Genomic DNA, 11937 nt, shown 5'->3' with positions numbered 1-11937 from the left:
CAGACTCCAAAAGGTGCATGACTTCACAAAGCTCAATGGCAGAGTACCCATCATCACCATCCTCAACGCGAACCTTTAATATAAGCCACCGAGTCTCATGAACCCCAATTAAGCAACAAATACTATGAATACCAAGAAGACACGGAACATGTACTATGATCAATTATCCAATTTCTCATCCTAAAACCACACCAATGGAAAGTGAAGTCCCTAACATTTAACACTCAAAAGAAAATTCAACATATCAGAAGGACGTTTATCATCCGAGTACCAAACTAGGAAAGAGCCCGACACTACCGCCTCAAAGACCTCAACGGCTCAACCAGTTTGAAGGCACCACTTTACTTGTATAAAAAAACCCACTTGACGACTTCACGGACGGCTACATTCAAAGGCACCACTTCACTTGTATAAAAGAGGTCGACACATGCCACCTCGAAAATCTAAATGGCTCAACGACCCCCAACACCTAAAGAAGTCTTAACCTTGGAAGCGTATTTACAGAGAATGTAAAAAGAAAGCTCAATGCCAATAATACTTTCATGATACTCTATAAAAATTAGAATGACGATGACATAAAGGGAGCATCAAGGTCTACAGAAATAAGGGCTCATTGCAAGAACAACTTTAAATCATTTCAAGTCAGCTTTTACATTCACAACTTTCGTCAAACTTCTATTTTCAAATGTTTCACTTTGTTGACATAGCCATGCTCATGAAGCATTACTCCTCACCAACTTCATCAATATGTATTCCATGATTTCAATCAATTCTACGCTTAAATACTTCTCTAAGTCCAATGACCTCGAGAATTGCAAATCCAAAGTCTTTTCCAAGTACAAATCCAAAATCCTTTCCAAGTGTGAATTCAAAAATGCCTCATGAAAGCGAATCCAAAGACATCGCCAAATGCAAATACAAAGTCTTTTCCAAGTGCGAATCCAAAAATACCTCATAAAATGAGAATCCAAAATCTTTGCCAAGTGTGTATTCAAAAACACCAAATGAAAGCAAATCCAAAGACATCGTCAAATGCAAATAAAAAATCCTCTCCAAATGTAAATTCAAAAATACCTCATGAAAGTGAATCCAAAGACATCGCCAAATATGAATCCAAAGTCCTCGCCAAGTGCGACCAAGAACACCTCGCCTAGAGCGAACTCAAATTACTCGCGGAGAGCGAATCCAAAAACATCGCCAGGTATGAGTCCAAAAACCACATGCACCTCGAAGACACCTCAGACCCCACTTACTTTAAGAAGTACTATACTTAAAAGATTCTGATGATTCATAACTCCATGAAACAGGTTAATAGGCCACACTACTCACGTAGCATTAGACCTCTCCAACTTCATCAATCCAGTACGTATTATGTTCTACACTTAAAAACTCCTCGTGAAGTGCAAATCCAAAATCCTTGCCAATAACAAGTTCAAATAACTCGCAAAAGAGAATCCAAAGTCCTCTCCAAGAGCAAATGCAAAAAACTCATGAAAAGTGAATCCAAAATCTCGCGAAAAAGTGAATCCAAAATCATAACCATTAACAAATCCCAAAACTTGCGAAAAGCAAATGCAAAATCATCGCCAAGAGCGAATCCAAAAAATTTGGAAAGTGAATCCAATGTCCTAGCCAAGAGCGAATGCAAAAAACTCTTAAAAGGAAAATTCGAAAACTCGCGAAATACGAATCTAAAATCATCGCCAAGAGCAAGTCCAAATAATGCGTGAAAGCGAATCCAAAGTCATCACCAAGAGCGAATCCAAAAAATTCTCCAATAGCGAGTTAAAAAACAACACCTCACCAGGGCGGATCCAAAGACCTCGCCAACTTCATTCGGCTTTGTTCGACATCACCAACAGGGAACCCAAACTACTTTTCCACTTCATCGACCTTGCCAAGAACGAATACAAAAGCCTTTCCTCACTTCATTTGGCTTCATCGACTTCACCTAGAGCTAATCTAAGAACATCTCTTTAAGAGCGAATCCAAAAGACCCCGCCGGCCTTATTTGGCTTCATCGACTTCGCCAAGAGCGAATCCAAAAGACCTCGCCGACTTTATTCAGCTTCATCGACTTTGCCTAGAGCAATTCTAAGAACCCCTTGCCAAGAGTGAATCCAGAGACCCCGCCAAGAGCGGATCCAAAGATTTCTCCAACTTTATTCGGCTTCATTCGACCTCACCAATAGCGAATCCAAAAAAAATCGCCTAGAGCGAGTCTAAAAACATATTTCCAAGAGCGAATCCAAAAAAGTCGCGAATAACGAATTCTATGACCTCGCCACAAGCAAATTCAAAGGCCTCGTGCACCTTAAAGACTACTCACTCTCCAAAATGCTCAAAGAGCCCCTAGAAATAAGCTCAAATATCTATAAAATACGACGATGAGTGTACACAAAAAATCTCTGCATGAGTATAAATAAGTTCAACTCTCAATGCAGTAGAAAGACGGTCAAAGTTTTAGTTAATTACCTCACAACTTCATCAAGCCAACACGGTCATTACTTTTCCCTTCTCATTAAGTGACCTATACAGCTCAACCAACTCATTCACCTACAACGCAGACAAGTAAAGTTCACAGGACCCCCATGCTTACTTAAATTTAATATACAGTCCAGTTCGAGGAAATTTAAAGGAAAAATGACAAAATTATCAAGTAGGAATGTTCGAAGAGCCACTTCAATCATTGCCAATCTTCGTCCGCAAATCTTCTAGATAAGCCTCAAACATTTCGCCACCTCCGAATGCTTCTCTTCTAAGACTTCAAATAACCTCTTCAGCTCACACGGTTCAACAATAGTAGGGCAATGGGCATTGAGCCCAAATGGCTCAAGGACTTTAAAAGAAACGCAAAAATATATTATGCAATAAATAAATCTCCAGGGTCTCCAAGGACATATCTCAAGGCCTCCTGAAATGGTTATTTGAAACATATATAAATTAAGTAGAAGAGCTTCCAAATATGCTTCTCCTTCTTCATTCTCACAGAGGCCTTCTCAAGGTCCGACTTCGCAGCTTTCAGCTCACGAACCTCGGAATAAAACTTCGAGACATTGACCATCTCAGCTGCTACACCCCAGTTCAACAACTTCTCCAACTTATCCGGTAAAAGAAACAAAATACGAAGAGAAAACTACAAAGCAAAAAGAACTGATAGCAGCAGTTAAGAAACAATAGAAACAAGCAAAGACAAGAGTACCATCCAAGCTCAACTCAAAAAACCTAGATTGAAGAAAAGAAGGTTATAAAAGCCTCAAAGAGGCATTTCCTAAGATATTTACTCATGCACCACCATTTCTGAGATGGTTTAAAGAACAATTCCCACTGTCAACTTTGTTTGGCAAATCAATAAGATAAAACACAAAGAAGATACACACCGTAATATCTTCACATTTGCATTTAAATATTCACACTCGGTTATCAATTCTGAGTTATCATCTAACAGGTTAAAACCTTTCTTATCCGTGACCATCTCCTCGATCAAAAAACTAGAAGAACTTTTGTCAAATTTAGAATTCAAAATCTTGACCTCACGGACTTCACGACACAGTTTGGAAGCTTCAGACACATCAATCACATCAACGTGGTTCAACAGCCTCAACAACTGCATTGACAATAGAAGAACAAAAATAATAAAAGTCAAAATCGGTTCAATTAAAAACCACATCAACAAAAATGATATCAAAAGAAAAATATCTCAAGAAAAGAAACGCGGAAAAAGAGGACCATCAATATTATTATTGCACCTCTTAAACCCGACTCCAGCAGATTCAACAACAGCTTGGACTTCAACAACCATTCATATACAAATCCAGTCTTAGAATCCAACTTCACTGTGTCAGAACTTGTACACGTTACATGCGCCTTAAAATTCTTATTTTGGTAAGAACACGAAGACACCCATCTCGATGCATCTTCCGATCCTTACCTTTCACCAAGGCCGCGTTAGGCTCAAAAAACTCTACTAGCAATAACTTTACAAACAGAATCAGTAACCTTCAATCTCACTTCAGGACCTATTCCCACTTCCCCACCAACAACAAAAGTAGAGGTAGTAAGATCCTTCCATCTTACAAACAACGCCAAAAATTTATCAGTAGGCATCTTTTTGTACAACTCAACAACCTCACAGAGTTCAGGTCCTGTTAAGCATCAACAAGAGCTGTTCAAAAAAAAAAGAGACACGTTCCCTCATTTAGAAAATAAATAAATTTTTTAATCCTTTTTTAACACTTCTATTCTCCATTGTATAAACAAAATCTTCAATGTAAAAGTCTATAATTAAGAAATGTAAAGATTTTTTTGGACTAAAGAAGGGACATAATGTTAGGCCTAGTAGAGCCCACTTACAAAGTTCATTTAGACACTATAAATACACATGTAATCACACATTGTAAACACATCCAAATATTATACTCGACTTCGATTTATCTTCTGTTAACAATGGACCCGATTCCATTGGCTGACTTATGACTGACCAATATAATTGTTTGTTATCAATGTAACCTACTCTACGATCTAGATTCGATATACCGTAAAGTATACTAATGGTTCGAAAAATGCAGGTGTTCCTAAGCTAAAACTGGATAAGCTAGAAACCGCCTGCGAGAATTTCAGCAACATAATTGAAACTCATGATTCCTCCACGGTCTACAAGGGTATATTATCGAGTGCAGATGAGATTTCTGTTACCACAACCTCCATTAGTTCTTGTAAAGAATGGTCAAAATAGTCAGAAACTGCGTACAGAAAGCAGGTTAATTTTTTGCATAAGCATCAGGATATTTACATGCTAAACAATCGGTTTCACCTCTTACTTGTTTTTACCAAAATTAGTGTGGTTAAATGCTAAGGCTATATGATTATGAACATAAAAAAAGCATAGTAAATGTGCAAGACACGAGATATTGGTGACGCGGAAAACCCAAGAATGGAAAAAAACCGCGGGTGGGATTGTGTAACCAACCTAAAATATGATCCACTATATGTAAGAACGAGATTACAAGAAGATTAAACTAACGTAAATGAACAAATATAATTCCCATGTCCAATGTATCTACATGTGTTTACAGGTTCAGGTTTCGGGTGCTTTGTTTGTGTGTGTTTGCTGTCTTCTTCAATGAGATCGAGTTAGTGTTGTTTTGGAAGATTTAATATTGCTGCTGTGTTTTTTTTGTGTTCATTGAATTGTTCTCCTCTCCCTCCTCTAGCTCAGCTTTATCTCCTTGGTTGTTCCTTCTTTTTCTCCAACTCCCCTTCTTTTTCTCTTATTTGAATTGTGGTTGCTGATAATGTGAATATGTATCCTTAGCCTTTCTCCTATTAACTCGGAAATCATTGGAATGAGTCATGTTCTCAGGTGCTTGCTTCTTCTGATGATGTGGTCCAGGACGTCTATTTTTCCTTCCCGTCATGACATGCCATCTCATCAACGACGTGAACTCCTTTTATCATGCCTAAAATTCTATGTATAACAATAGCCCCATATTTTATAAATAAAGAAACTTAATTTATAAAATATTTAATTTGATATTTAAATCAAGATCCTATTATCACAGTTGGATTTGCGTGTTCATCTCACCTAGGTAATCGTATAATCTGCCAAATGGATATGAATGCACTGGATTTTCACTTATCAAGAAACCATCTCCCATGCTTATCAAAACTCTCACGTTCTTCTATATACACTCTCTCAATCTTCCCTTTGCATTTTCATTTACCACGCCTTTCTGAACCTCCCTCTTTTCTTCTCAGAGAATCAAATTTCTAAACTCCTTCAAAATAATGGACAAAAAATCTACTCGTAGTTCTGAGAGTCACAGCGAATCCCCCAAAAACGTCGACTGAAAACCCTTATTGAACCGTGACCAATCTTCTTGATTCCCGCGACAGTCATCCTAACCTAATCAAATCGGAGCGATTTGAGGAGATGAAGTTGCATTTCCATCCCGATGTCAATATCATTGTTCCTGATTCAACCGCTCGAGCTGATTCGTACAAGAAAGGTTGGGTATGTTTCTACTATTACCCATTTGATATTGGACTTACTTTACCTTTCTCCAAGTTTATCGTTGGTGTGTTGACTATCCTGAATGTGTATCCTGGGCAACTGATGCCGTTCACATGGAGGGTTTTGGCTTGTCTTGATGCTACTGAGGAGAAACACGAATTGAATATTGATGTCGAAGTCGTGAAGCACTCCTACAGTCTCAAGAAGTTCAGCAACTGTAGAATTGGTTTTACTAACAAAGACACCGAGGACCCCCTGATTCTCAACAATGTAACTGTCAATGATAGAAATGGGAAGAAAGATTATGTTTTTGATGAAAAGAAAATTCTGGGTGAAGATGTTGTTTATCTAATGGAACATTGGAACAACACGGGTATGAGACCTAATACCTTCTTGTGAATATTTCTTCTTTTTCCTTTTTCTACTTGTTATACTATTCATGTCATGTCATTTATTTATCATATTTACTCTATTCGTGTCATGCTCCCCTGACTTCACCCTATTATAACTCGATGTACTTTCATTGATTTAATTCGTTGTAACTTTTTATTCATGCATCATTTAATTTTGTAGATTGTGATTTCGAATTCAATGAAGATGATGTCATTACTAAGGCCACTGTCGATAAGTTTCGATCTCTGCCTGTTTCTGAGAGACTATGGCCCAATTGTCTCGGTTGCTCCATACGAAATGCTGGTAAGGTTAATGTGGAGGAGTTTGTTGCTAACTTGAAGATATCGCAAATAAAGAGTGAAACTGGTACTTTGAAAAGAGTTAGATCTAAGAATATTGCACACAAGACTAGGGGTAAATTAGTCATCTCTGCTGTTGTCAAGCCGTGTCAAACGATCCAAAGTTTGTCCTCTGAAACTTTGGAGAGCCACAAGAGCGACCAGGGCGTGGGGATGAGTAAATGACGTAAGTACGCCAAAGGTATATGTCGTTTCCTTTCTTTCGTGACATATCTTTTGTTGGCTTTATCTATTTGGATTCTCTTGTTATCATGGATTGAGCCAAGTTCTTAATTGTAGAGTTTAAGCCTCCCATCATTAAACCCATTTTGATTTCTGGAAAAGACCTATTTAGTAAGAGATCTTGTAATATTCGGGATATATCATGTAATTATTTTTGCTATTAAATAATTATTATATGTGTTTCGTATCTATTCTGTGAATTATTTGTTAAATGTTAAATGTGTTTGGATGTTCAAAAATATTATTAATTGAGTATTTTAACATAGATAATTGTCATATCTTCCTAATTATTTTTATGTTGATTTACGAATTTATAGGAATCATATGAATTTTATAAAATCTTTTTTCGGGTATTTAAAATCTATTTTATAAAAACGGGAACCAACCGACGTCATCCGTTGTTACGTTTTTAGAACCCGAAACTCTTCCGAGAACTCCTTCCTAACCGAATTATAATATTCCGAACATTTTCCATGTTTCGACTTTTTCGATCCGATGTACGGTTTGTCCTGCGCGGGTCCCGGCGCAACATTTTCGATACAATATTCATTTCGGTAAATCAATAAAACTCGTATTTTCGATAAACGGGAGCTTTTTATTAAACTATCACAATTATCATCTCGCAATACGTGTAACCAGGCGCTGAGACCAAGACCACAGTACAAATTGTACTTATTTGGATAATTATCCCGAAAACCGATACCGTTTGGATCAGTTCTTATAAATAAACGTACCGTTTTATATTCGGAATGATCCAACGGGATACTAATTTTCCGTAATTATAAATAGTCTTTTACCGTATTTTATTTCGTATCAAAATCTTTTGCAGTCAGTAATTATATAAATCTCCAGAGAAAATTCTTATATTCGTAAACCCTTCTGAAAATTAAACTACAAATTGAAGGTGTTATTGATCTCCGTTTGGAACGCTCGAGTAACCAAAACAGAGGTTTTAAGGTGTTCTTTCAGTTTCTTCAAGTTTCAGAAATGCAGAAATCAAGGTTATTTTCTATATTTTTATTTAATTTCGAATTATTTTTATTAAAAATATGAATTTTTGTTCGGATGATTGTTTGTATGATTTGATGATTGCATGTTGTAGAGCTTATTTTCCTGATGATTTTCATATGTCATACGTCTGATTTGGAGTTCAATAACATGCTCAAAAGTGGGTTTAATTCTCGAATTTTAAAATTAGGGTTTATAACCCGTATGAATGTTTTCAATTGAAATTTGGGGCTTTTTGATTTAGGGGTTATTAGCTTTTGATTTATAGTGGGTTGTGTTCCTTATGAAATTTGCAATCGATTGGTATATAGCTCGTTAACAGAGGATGTTTGAATCGAAGGGAGTTGTGTTTTGAAGTTTTCGATGTTTCACCGGAAACCGGCGATGTTCTTGGCCATTTTCCGGCCAGGACAGGGATGATTGATGTGTTTTGATTGCTTGTACAAGTTGCTGGTAGCCTGTAGTTTAATTCTGGATAGTTTGGTGGCTTGAGGTGGCCGGAATCGTGTTCTCCGGCCACACTCCGGCGAGTCGACGGCGGGGGTTTGCAAAATTGCAAACAGGCCCCTAGACTTTTGGGGAAGAAACAGTTTAGTCCCCTAGGTTTCCAGAGTTTGCATATTTTGGATTCCTGTTTATAAATTATTTAAAAATCATATTTCCTATTTATTTTAATTATAAAAATTCATTTTTAATTTCTAAAAATTCCAAAAATTATTATTTTAAATCCAAAAATTATTTTTAGTTCAAAAATAAATCTGAATTAATTAGTTAATTAATTTTAGTTAATTTTTAATTGATTAATTAGTCAATTAATTCGAAAATTAATTGATTAATTGATTTAATTGATTATTAATTGATTATTAATTAATTATTTAATTATATTTAATAAATTAAAAATGATTTAAAAATTCTGAAAAATAGTTTCGAGCTTTAAAATATTATTTTAAATTATTTTCAAAGCTCGATAATTATTATAAAATCATTTTGAAGCCATATTTGGTCAACCGAACCCTGTTTATTACTCTGAAATTGATCCAACGACCTGTTTTAATTCTGAAAAATGTTTTAAAAATCATTTTAAATACCCGAAAGCTTGTTTATGACCCGAGACTCCATTATAAATGATATATCATCGATTATTTGACTTGTTTTGTGCTATATGTGACTTGTTGGTTAACTGTCGGTCTATATATTCGATGTTTACTTATTTATAGTATAACTTTCATTCCGTTAATCGGATTTGGGTAAAACGAAGGGTAGATAGAAGTATGTGTCGAATAGAATTGTATGAGTCAAATATTGATAGATGTTTATGATATGTGAGCAGAAGAGGCAAGGCGTAGGAAAGGGAAACAGGTAGTCGAGGAGTAAGACAGTCGTGACTGAAAGCGAGTGCAGTATAATAAGCTAGTACCAGGAAAGTGTTCTTAACTTTCTCGAGATATTGTAGTGATTGATATTTCTGTTTTATATCGCAAGTGCTTTGAAGCACTAAACCCTAAACCCTGATCCCAGTTATTGATCTTGAGCCGTAAACCTGATTCTTTCTAGACCAATGATTGTTGTATACCCAAATACGAACCTCAAATATACGATACTACTCCACAAATACATACAAACTAAATATCAAACACTGAACCAAATTACCATTCAAACCATTGTATCTTATGCTTTGAAAGACCAATTCCTGGTAACCCTGAAATATTGATTCCTTTGTTATTTAATTCTTTCATTACCTAACATCCAAGCTTTGAAAATGCCATATTGATCTTTTTGCAGATTGAAACCTTTTCATTTTGAGCGTCCAATATTGTTAATGATTCTGTTTATTGCTTATTACTGTTTATTCTGTTATTATGTTAGAATTGGATTGTTTTTATAAAATTGTGGACCAGATTCGTGGTTAGACCATATAATGGTCAAGTTAGGCCAATGTGTGCCTTGGATCCAAAAGTTAGAGCAGTGCTGTGTGCTTTGCTCGGGGTTAGTGCGTGACTGATCAGCAGCCTAACCTTGGTTTTTTTAAATGAAATTATAATATCCAATTCTAAATCAGAGTTTATTGTTCACTATATATCATAACCCTTTTCACTTGATGATCATTATTCTCAGTTTTGTCATTGTGACTTGCTGAGCTAGTTAGCTCATTTGTGCGATGTTATTTATGTTCTTTTCCAGTTAAGAAGGAACCAGTTGGTAGCGAAGATCCCCAGTCCAGCGCGAGAGCTAGGGATTCAGGTTGATCGAGTTAAGCTAGCAGGGTTTTTTTGGGATATTTTGAGTTTGTAAAAGTTTGTAATAATGTTTAATACTCAGTTCTGAGATTGAATAGTTTGGATTTGAATGGTTTGTAATATAAGTGTGTGTTTGGCTTGTGTGCATAGTTTAACCTGTTGCGGTCCGTGGTAGTTGGTAAGTAGGGTCACTGCATATTATTATTATCTTTATTATTATTATAAGCAGGTTATAAATAAGGTGTGTGTGTGTGGACCCCAAAATTCTGACCCGGGTTTGGAGGGCGCCACAGATCTCGTGAGGAAAAATCCACTGAAACTGGATCTTCCAAGGCTCCCATGCTGTCTAGCCCCATGTAAGTCCTCCTATTAGCCCTCTGACTAAGAAAGTTTGAGTCAATCCATCTGTGACTACCATCAGTTATGATATCCCCATGCCACTCCTGATTTAGAGGTATATAGTTCATGCTGACGCTCACACTTTTTTCCATTTACTTGATGATATGGTGCTTCCCCAGTCAATGGAAGAGCTTTCTGCCAAGGAGCTCGAAGACATTCTTGACAATGATGTTGGCTACTCTTTCCATGTAAGTCAAACCTTTCCTCTTTATGTATATCTCTCTTTTCTTCCTTTATCGTATAGTGTTTTCTATTAATATTTGTTAATATATGCATCTCCCTGTTTCGTGTAGACACTCCAAAGTGTTTTAGTAGCTCGTGAAGTCTACAACCATAAAATGCAAATGGCCAAGGAGCTTGAAGAGGAGCATAAGTCTTGTGCCAAAAAGCTAGGAGCTGCAGAAAACCTTTCCAAGGAAAGGCTAACTGGTATGATTGATCTTCAGAAGGAGTTTGACGAATTTGCCACCAAAGTCCAGTCCATTGAACATGATTTGCATTCTGACGCTAAGAAGATTGTCCATCAGCAAATCACGAGGACTAGGGTTAACACGATGTTGGAGTTCCACATGGGAGAATGGAAGAGTTGGGACGTGCTCGAGACCGTCAAGATCTATAACAAAGAGTTTCCTGATGACACCTTCCCGTTAGATGAGTTTGAATCCCCCAATGATGATGTAGAGATGAAATCCCCAAAAGATGACAGCCCTGATGAGAAGTAGTTTAGTATTGATATTCTGCTCCTGTTATGAACTTATTCTGTCTTTTCATTTCGTACTTTGGTTTTAACATTTGCTATGATAGATTCCTGTTTCTCCGTTCAGGCGGGGAATCGTGATTTTCATTTCCCTTTTGGCCTTAATTTTTATTGTCAAATATTCGTTATTCTATCCATCTTGTCAATCTCGAGTCCTACTCATATTTCCTTGTTATCTTGAATTGTTTGTTTTCCTTGAATGCATTATTTATCTATTTTTCCAGACCAATCGTAGTTGTCATCATTGTAAGATAGCTTATGTTTCGATATTGCTTTGTAGATATTTGAATGTTAATCACTGATTTGTTGTAATTATCTATACAACTATTATGAAAGAAAGTTTTACGATTCATTTGTAAAGTAATTTTTGTTTCTTTTCATCAAACGTGTTTCCCTAAGTGGATTTTTAAATGTAATCGTAGTTGTCAATGTCTTTTGTTTTATCTTGTCATCAAAACACGTTATTTTGTTACTGTTTGTTGGCTTCGTTATCATTCGTTGGTGCATGCACTTGTAGGGTGGTTAAAAGGCCTTATTACCTCTTGAAAC

This window comes from Apium graveolens, chromosome 8 (genome assembly GCF_009905375.1).
Source record: "Apium graveolens cultivar Ventura chromosome 8, ASM990537v1, whole genome shotgun sequence".
Lineage (NCBI taxonomy): Eukaryota > Viridiplantae > Streptophyta > Magnoliopsida > Apiales > Apiaceae > Apium > Apium graveolens.
Note: the sequence above shows the minus strand (reverse complement) of the source record.